The sequence below is a fragment of the Podarcis liolepis genome, assembly GCF_965112155.1.
Source record: "Podarcis liolepis genome assembly, chromosome: 14".
In the NCBI taxonomy this organism is placed as follows: Eukaryota; Metazoa; Chordata; class Lepidosauria; order Squamata; family Lacertidae; genus Podarcis; species Podarcis liolepis.
In genome coordinates, this window is record NC_139569.1 from 9,706,371 (window position 1) to 9,714,904 (window position 8,534).

General features: G+C 48.6%; 1 long non-coding RNA gene across 1 annotated transcript; it reads right to left on the reverse strand.

Moving 5' to 3' along the window:
* Positions 1-5,640: 5,640 nt before the first annotated feature.
* Positions 5,641-8,075, reverse strand: LOC310693176. The gene is made up of 3 exons (XR_014519034.1): positions 7,838-8,075; positions 7,281-7,433; positions 5,641-6,851 (listed from the first exon to the last, which is right to left on the reverse strand). It is a non-coding gene; the product is annotated as an uncharacterized lncRNA (long non-coding RNA).
* Between the last annotated feature and the right edge of the window lie 459 nt (positions 8,076-8,534).

The following is an 8,534-nucleotide window of genomic DNA, read 5'->3' on the forward strand; positions in this document are numbered from 1 at the left end:
ATCGCCGCAGCTGATGGCTTTTTAACCCGCCTCTCTCCCTCCCTCCTCCTCGGTGCTAGCACCGCCCTCCCTCCCGCGGTTCTGCGAAAACACGTGCCTGCGCCTCTTCGCCGAACACTTTCGCTTTCCGTCCCGGCCACATCAAAGGCGCCTCTGGAGGGGAGGGAGCTGGAGGTGGCGTGGACGCGCCCTCGGCGCCCGCTGCGCGCAGGGGGCCGGGGCAGGGCTGCAACCCACCTTTACCTGCAAGCTGCGAGTGCCGGATTTACGGATAAGCTATAGCTTAGGGCCCCACTCTCTTGGGGGCCCCCCAAAAAAATTAAAGGAAAAAAAACCTGGAGGTACCTTTCCAAAATATAAAATAAATGTAAGATAAAAATCAAAGTAAAACCTGCGTACAGCAACAGTGGCAGATGGCTTATCTATTAGGTCCATAAATTGCCATATATTGCATATATTCAACACAAAAAACAGCGGCAATCTGTTGTTGTCAAAGGACAGCTGGAGATATAAAGGGCCCCATAACCTTCAGTAGCTTAGGGCCTCACCAGACCTAAATCCGGCCCTGCCTGCAACCCCAGGGGTGCAAACCTTAATGAAATTTGGGGGTGGGGGGAGCAGGGCAGGTAAGCCCTGCCCCACACAATCGATCGCACGTCGCACTATTTGAATGGCATTGTCTATCGACAGAGTTGGCTCCTATGCGCGCGCCCCCCCCACTCCTGTTTCTCCCCGGCGCGCCCAGCCCAGAATTCAGGATCCGGCGCGAGGGCTCCTGAGCGCGTGCAGAGTGCGTTCCCTCACCTCCGCGGAGAAGCTGCTGCAAGCGGGCTGGCACCTCCGGCATGGCACCGGTCCATGGCACGCGCGAATCCCCACAGCCCTTTCCCGTCCCCAGAGAGGTACGCACTTACTCGGGAGTAATCCCCGTTGCAATCGGCGAGACATGCCTCGGGTGGATTTGTCGTGTTTGTTTAGTAGGGGGCTCTGAGCTGCGACTGCAGCCCTCAGAAGAGGGAACAGGTTCTCCTGGCCGAAGGGGGACTTGCTCCCGAGTAAAACCTACTCCGGGTTTGGGCTACCCGGGTTATAAATAGAGAGTGTTTCCAGCGCCGCCAGGCGCCGGTGCGCATCTTTCTGGCGTTGTGCGGCGCAAGAACAGGTTGAGAGGGGCTCTGAGCACGTGCAGAGTGCGTTCCTTGAATTCAGAGAGCCGCAGCCGCTCCTCCCAGGGAAGCTTGCGCCGGGGAAGTGTCATAGAAATGCAGTGAAACGTGCAGGAGAAATGAATGGTGGCCAAGATGCATGATAGCTCAGTTGGTTAGAATGCAGCGCGGATAATGTCAAGGTTGCAGGTTTGATTCCCCTATGGGACAGCTGCATATTTGGGGTGGACTGAGATGATCCTCAGGGTCCCTTCCAATTCTATGAATAAAGAGAGGCACCATCTGACCTCCGCATAAGCAAATCAGTAGGACGAATGTTCAATAAATAAATTTAATCTACTTTTTAAAAAAAATGTTATGGAAAGAGATTGTTTTTAATTTCTATAAAAGGAGGGTCTCGTGCAGAAGGCGGCTTTCTGTTTGAATCTGGAAGTTCTCCCGGTTAGGGAAGGACTTCTCTGCAGTTTTCAAGGAGCAAGAGGAAATGCACTTTGCACATGCACAGAGAGGTCCTTTCAAGTGTTCATGCTGCACATGCATAGAGAGGTCCTTTCAAGTGTCTCGCCAGAGTGGTGCATGCTCTGGTTATCTCCCGCTTGGACTACTGCAATGCGCTCTACGTGGGGCTACCTTTGAAGGTGACTCGGAAACTACAACTAATCCAGAATGCGGCAGCTAGACTGGTGACTGGGGGCGGCCGCCGAGACCACATAACACCGGTCTTGAAAGACCTACATTGGCTCCCAGTACGTTTCCAAGCACAATTCAAAGTGCTGGTGTTGACCTTTAAAGCCCTAAACGGCCTCGGCCCAGTATACCTGAAGGAGCGTCTCCACCCCCATCATTCTGCCCGGACGCTGAGGTCCAGCGCCGAGGGCCTTCTGGCAGTTCCCTCATTGTGAGAAGCAAAGCTACAGGGAACCAGGCAGAGGGCCTTCTCAGTAGTGGCGCCCGCCCTGTGGAACGCCCTCCCATTAGATGTCAACGCGATAAATAACTACCTGACATTTAAAAGACATCTTAAGGCAGCCCTGTTCAGGGAAGTTTTTAATCTGTGATATTTTACTGTATTTTTGGAAGCCGCCCAGAGTGGCTGGGGAACCCCAGCCAGATGGGCGGGGTACAAATAATAAATTATTATTATTATTATTATTATTATTATTATTATTATTATTATTTAAAATACGTGTGTGGTGTTGTTGTCCTTGAAGAGAAAACTACTCCAGGGTGGTTTCTAGAAAAGCACAAGCCAATTTGTTCATAATAAAACATCACCAGGCTAGCGATTAATAATATAAATGGCCTGAGATTACTAACGCCTGGCAAAACCAGCCTCTGAGCAAGTGATGTGCAAGACAATGAGGGGAGTCTGTTGTCTTCATGGCCCAAAGTGGACCATCAATTCTGCTGGGCTGGGATTCAGAAGCAGGCCCCCCAGGATCCTCAAGGTAGCCCTCATGAGGACTAATAGCAGTTTATATATCTTTCTCATAGCGTTTTTATTAGGTCTCCAACAATATTTCAAAGCATTTCTCATCATGTACAGTTTTTTTAAGCATACAATTTTCTTGACTTCCCAGCCCACCTTTCCTGATATTTTTGCTCCTTTTTATCAGCTGTTTTATAACATATAAAAGGTAAAAGGTAAAGGACCCCTGGACGGTTAAGCACAGTTGAGTTTGACTTTGGGGTGTGGCACTAATCTTCACCTTCAGGCGGAAGGAGCCGGTGTGTCTGCAGACAGCTTTCCGGGTCATGTGGCCAGCATGGTTAAACTGTTTCTGGAGCAACGGGACACTGTGACGGAAGCCAGAGCGCACGGAAATGCCGTATACCTTCCCACCACAGCAGTACCCATTTATCTACTTGCACTGGCATGCTTTCAAATTGCTAGGTTTGCAGGAGCTGGGGCAGAGCAACGGAAGCTCACCCCGTTGCGGGGATTCGAACTGCCGACCTTCTGATCAGCAAGCACAAGAGGCTAGGTGGTTTAGACCACAGCATGCATTTTTATTATCTAAACCCCGCTAATGTTAAATCTTTCAGTAATCAACTGCTTATATTTCAAATTCTGCCTGCGACTTCATATGTTGGTGATAATTGGGTGGGTAATCCATCTGCATTCCTCCTTAAACACTTCGTCATTTTGCCCTCTTAATTTGGCAGTTAATTTCGCCATTACAGCATATTCCATCCATTTCATAAGCCATTCCTCCTTAGTTGGTAATCCTTTCTATTTCCACTTGACCAGTAGCCATTTATAGACCTTGTGGTTGGCATCCGTCTGTCTCGAGAGACAATTGAGTGTGCCTTCAAGGGTGAAGCCAAACGGCTGTGTTAGCAGCACCGAAGTGACCTGCCTGGGGCACAAGCCGGGGCAGTGTGTCTGGAGCTCTTAGGGTGCCCCCAGGACAAGACCCCCCCTCTCGGCCTCACCGATGGCAGGCAGCATCAGAGGAAAGCAGAGCAATGGATTTGGCCCCAGCTGGGGTGCAGGAGTTGCCAGAAGAAAGCGTACAAGACACCATCCAGCTGTCTTAGGCACACACTGGAAACTTAAAAAGGTAAAGGACCCATGACAGTTCAGTTAAGTTATGAACATCTCTGGGGTTGCGGCGATCATCTCACTTTACTGGCCAAGGGAGCCGGCATTTCTCTGCAGACAGTTTTTCCGGGTCACGTGGCCAGCATGACTAAGCCTCTTCTGGCGAAACCAGAGCAGCGCACGGAAACGCTGTTCACCTTCCCGCCAAAGCGGTACCTATTTATCTACTTGCACTTTGACATGCTAGGTTGGCAGCAGCAGGGACCGAGCAACAGGAGCTCACCCCGTCACAGGGATTCGAACCGCCGACCTTCTGATCGGCAAACCCTAGGATCAGTGGTTTAGCAACTTAGGTTGGTGCGATTAACATGGATTTTTACGTTCCATTTTCCTAGTGCAACAAATCAGCGTTATGAACGAAATTGGGCTTCTTGCTGTTAGGAAAGTGACAAGGAAAAGTTCAGTATGAATGGATATTTAACGGGATGGTGCTCATTCCCTGCAAACAAATTGGATTCAGTGCTCCCCACTCTCACTTCCGTGTATAAGTTTTGTGAAGGATGAATGCCCAAGAAATGGGTTGTGTGATGGAGCCCTTGTTTCCACCAACAGGGCCCTTTTTCTGTTGTTCTCAATGCTTCCATGGGCTTTGGATCAATGAGCAGCTATTAACAAAGACATCCGAGAATGGAACCTCTGCATCCAGTGGCAGTCTACCTCTGAACGCCAGGTGTTGGGGACAAGCCGCAGGGAAGTGATGTTGCCTCGACATCCCGTTTGCTGGCTTCCTATCTGGCGGGGGGTTTTTTGGAAATCAGAATGCTGCATTTGATCCAGAAAAGCAATTATTAACCACTACTAAAAAAGGACAGGGCGACTTTCTGCTTAGTGGAAAGGGGGGGGGAGAGATCTGCCCCATTCTGTCTAATTGTGCCCTTCAAGCATCACTTTCTGTTCTACAGAACTAAGGACCCGATAAGTCCAATATAGATCCAAGAAACCAGATAGAGGCAAAGAAAAGGAAAGTGAAACCAGGTCAATTTATGCTCAGAACTGCAGATTCTTGGAAAGCTTTGAGCCATTCAAAACTATCCTATCAGCCCCTGCTGACAAATGTCATTATATTTTTTCTCTCTTTCTGTTCATGCAGGAGAACCAGCTTGGTCCCACGACTGTGGGTGACCGGGGCGGTGGGTGCCAGGCAGCGTGCGTGGCCCTGGTGCTGCAATTTGTGGGTGCCCGGCCCCTTCATGGGGAATTTTGTGGGTGCTTGGGCACCTAGGGCCCTAGGGAGCCAGACCTATGTATTCATGCATTATTTTTCCTTGGCGGTGAGAGAGGTTGTGGGCAAGGGCACTGTCGGTTGTCTTTATTTGATGCAGTGAGAGTTGTTTGCGTGTGAGAGGGGGAGAGATTGTTGGGTCAATTTAGCCATATTGATTTGTATGTTTTCGGTGGGTACTTGTTGTTGTCTTGTCAGGCTGCGTATGCAATAAAAGGGAGCCACACCGGGTGAAGGAATCTTCTTTTATATGTCCCCATATCAGTTTCAGTCTGTTGATTAGATTATTTAGCAAGGCTGTTTCCCATATGATTTGGTACCAGTGATATGTCTGTCGAAGGTGGGAGAATGTTTGTACAGTGGTACCTCGGGTTAAGTTCAAATGTGGTACCTTGGGCAGTTCGAAAGCACATCAAAGTGCAAGTAGATAAATAGGTACCGCTCCGGCGGGAAGGTAAGCGGCATTTCTGTGCGCTGCTCTGGTTGGCCAGAAACGGCTTAGTCATACTGGCCACATGACCCGGAAGCTGTACGCCGGCTCCCTTGGCCAGTAAAGCGAGATGAGCACCGCAACCCCAGAGTCGGCCACAACTGAACCTAATGGTCAGGGGTCCCTTTACCTTTACCTTTACTACCTCGGGTTAAGTACTTAATTCGTTCCGGAGGTCTGTTCTTAACCTGAAACTGTTCTTAACCTGAAGCACCACTTTAGCTAATGGGGCCTCCTGCTGCTGCCGCACCGCTGGAGCACAATTTCTGTTCTCATCCTGAAGCAAAGTTCTTAACCCGAGGTAATATTTCTGGGTTAGCGGAGTCTGTAACCTGAAGCATCTGTAACCCGAGGTACCACTGTATTATTCTTAGTCCTGCTGAAAAAGCAACACTTTCTAGGGCAGCGGCTGGCCTGACAGCATGAGCTGTCACTTATCAAATGCAGAAAAAGTGTGTTTGGCTATTTTAGCAGCCTAAGCATATCGGCTTCTGCTTGTTCTTTAGAAGCAAGTTCCTAGTCCACAAGGATGCCCAGATAAGCTTGTAAATCTGTGAGCTTTGCTTGGGGAAGAAAAATCGGGAGCCAAGGCGAAGAGCTTAGCAGCACGGTGTCCATTGACCAGGTGACCTGAATGCACCACATAGTTCTCCTGCGTGCCAAGTTATGCAACGAAAACCTAATATCTAAATCTGGATGTCAGTCCCTCTAATAGCCAACTCAGAAAGCGAGTGCCGGCCGCTGGTGGTGCAAGCACTGAGCCGCTGGGAAACAAAACCCAAACCGTGGAGTCGGTAATGAAACAAAGGGCGAAAAGGAGAAGGTGAGGGTTCACTGCAGCTTTGTGTTGCAGTTTGCACTTTCTGTTACTGCCGCAGGACACAGAACTTGACTTCTCTACGTGCAGAAGGAGGGCTGCCTCCCAGGGCTTATAGAAAAAGAGGGTCTGCTGCAGCAGTGTGGCTCCAATGAAACAAAACACCTGGGAATTATTTCCTGGGTGTCCCGTAGCACGGCCTGTATGCAACTGGTGTATATGGTCCAGAATAGCACTTTCCGTCTTTGGAAGCCTAACCACTTGCCAGCTCCTTTGAACAGTTTGATCTGACCATAAGATGCCTTGCTGGGAAAAGCGAATCGGGGAACAGCTGCATGGCAGATCCTGTTAAGAGAGTTTGCTCTGGTGAGAACATCTCAGTAACCATAAAAGGCTCAGAAGTAGGCAGACACCGTGTCCGTTGTGATCAGGTGTGCCAAGCAGAAACTGAGATTGAAAGCGTTTCTGCTAAGAGAGTTTAGATGAGAGGAAATGTGCTTCAGCAGATGAGAACTGAGGCCGTTCATTCCCAGAACATGCTGCGTTGAATCCTAGAAGAAAGAGAAAATGAGAGAAAGCCATTGAGTGGGGAACCTCAAGCTCAGTAGCATAAAATCATAAAATTGTCGTCCAACCCCTTGCAATGCAGGAATCTCAAGGAAAGCATCCTTGACAGATGGCCTTCCAACCTCTGTGTAATTATCTGTTTTAGGATTTTTCCTGGCATCAGTGTCAAGTTGACTGGTCAGCAGTAACCTGGGTCTTCTCCCCCCCCCCCTTTTTGAAGATAACATTTGACCGCCTTCAGTCTGCAGGCACCTCACCTGTTCTCCAATAATTCTCAGAGATTAGAGACACAAGCTCTGAGATTACATCTGCAAGCTCTTTTAGCCTGGATGCAGCTGGTCAGACCCTGGAGATCTAAATGCATTTAAAGTAGCCAGGTGTCTCCCCCCTGTCCCCCCACCATTTTTCCTTACCTTGGGCTGCAGCTCCCTCCTTGCATCATTTATTCTGTTATCACCAGGCTGAGCGCTGCTTTTGGGTGAAGACAAAGTAGGTGTTCTCTGTCCCTCAGTAGCACTTCTCCATCTTCTCCACACACAAGACCTACCGCTTTGTTCTTCCTCTTGCTTCAAACATAGCCAAAGAAACCCGTTGTTATTACTGTGGTACCTCGGGTTAAGTACTTAATTCGTTCCGGAGGTCCATTCTTAACCTGAAACTGTTCTTAACCAGAAGCACCGCTTTAGCTAATGGGGCCTCCTGCTGCAGACCGCAAGAGCACGATTTCTGTTCTCATCCTGAAGCAAATTTCTTAACCCGAGGTACTATTTCTGTGTTAGCGGAGTCTGTAACCTGAAGCGTCTGTAACCTGAAGCGTCTGTAACCCGAGGTACCACTGTATTTCTAACCTCTCTTGCAAGCCTGAGTTCATTCTGAGCTTTAGCCCTCCTGACCCTCTCCCTGCAACTGCTGGCTACTCGTGTATACTCCTTCTTTGTGATTTCCCCTTTCTTCCATTTCTTATACTTGCCATTCTTAAATCTCAGCTCATCTGCAAGCCATACCAGTTTCCTTAGATGCCTCCCGCTTTTCTTTCTTGTTCGTATTGTCTGCATTTGGGCCTTCAATAGTCCACCTTCAAGAAACGCTCATCCATCTTTGTCCCCATCTTTTTGGGTGTTTCTGACCATGAGATCTCTCCCAGTAGCTCCTCAAGCTTTTGGAAACCAGCTTCCTTAAAGTCCAGTGTGCACGTCCGACTGCACTCAGCTTTCCCTTGCCTCTGCGTCATGAAACCCAAGTAGTGTGGTACTAAATTCAGAAGTGATGGGTCCCTTCTAAGATTATGCCACCTTCTTAGATTATACAGTGCTGTTATAATTATACCTTTATGCAATAATAATAATTATGGATGCTTGACTCATGCACATTTTGATGTCTTGCCTTTCAGCTAGATCTTTTCTCTCTCTCTCTCTCTCTCTCTCTCTCTCTCTCTCTCACACACACACACACACACACACACACACAGTTTTATTGCAGTCCATAGACCCAAAATACACAGTACAGCAATTCATTCATTCAATAGTATATATCAACAGTTATTAAGGTGCAAGAGCCTTACTAGCTGACAGAGGAGCATAAGCCTAGGGTTGTCATATTTCAAAAAGTAAAAACCAGGACACCCCCGAAAGTTGTTTTTTTAAAAAACAAATCCCAAAATTGTTGAG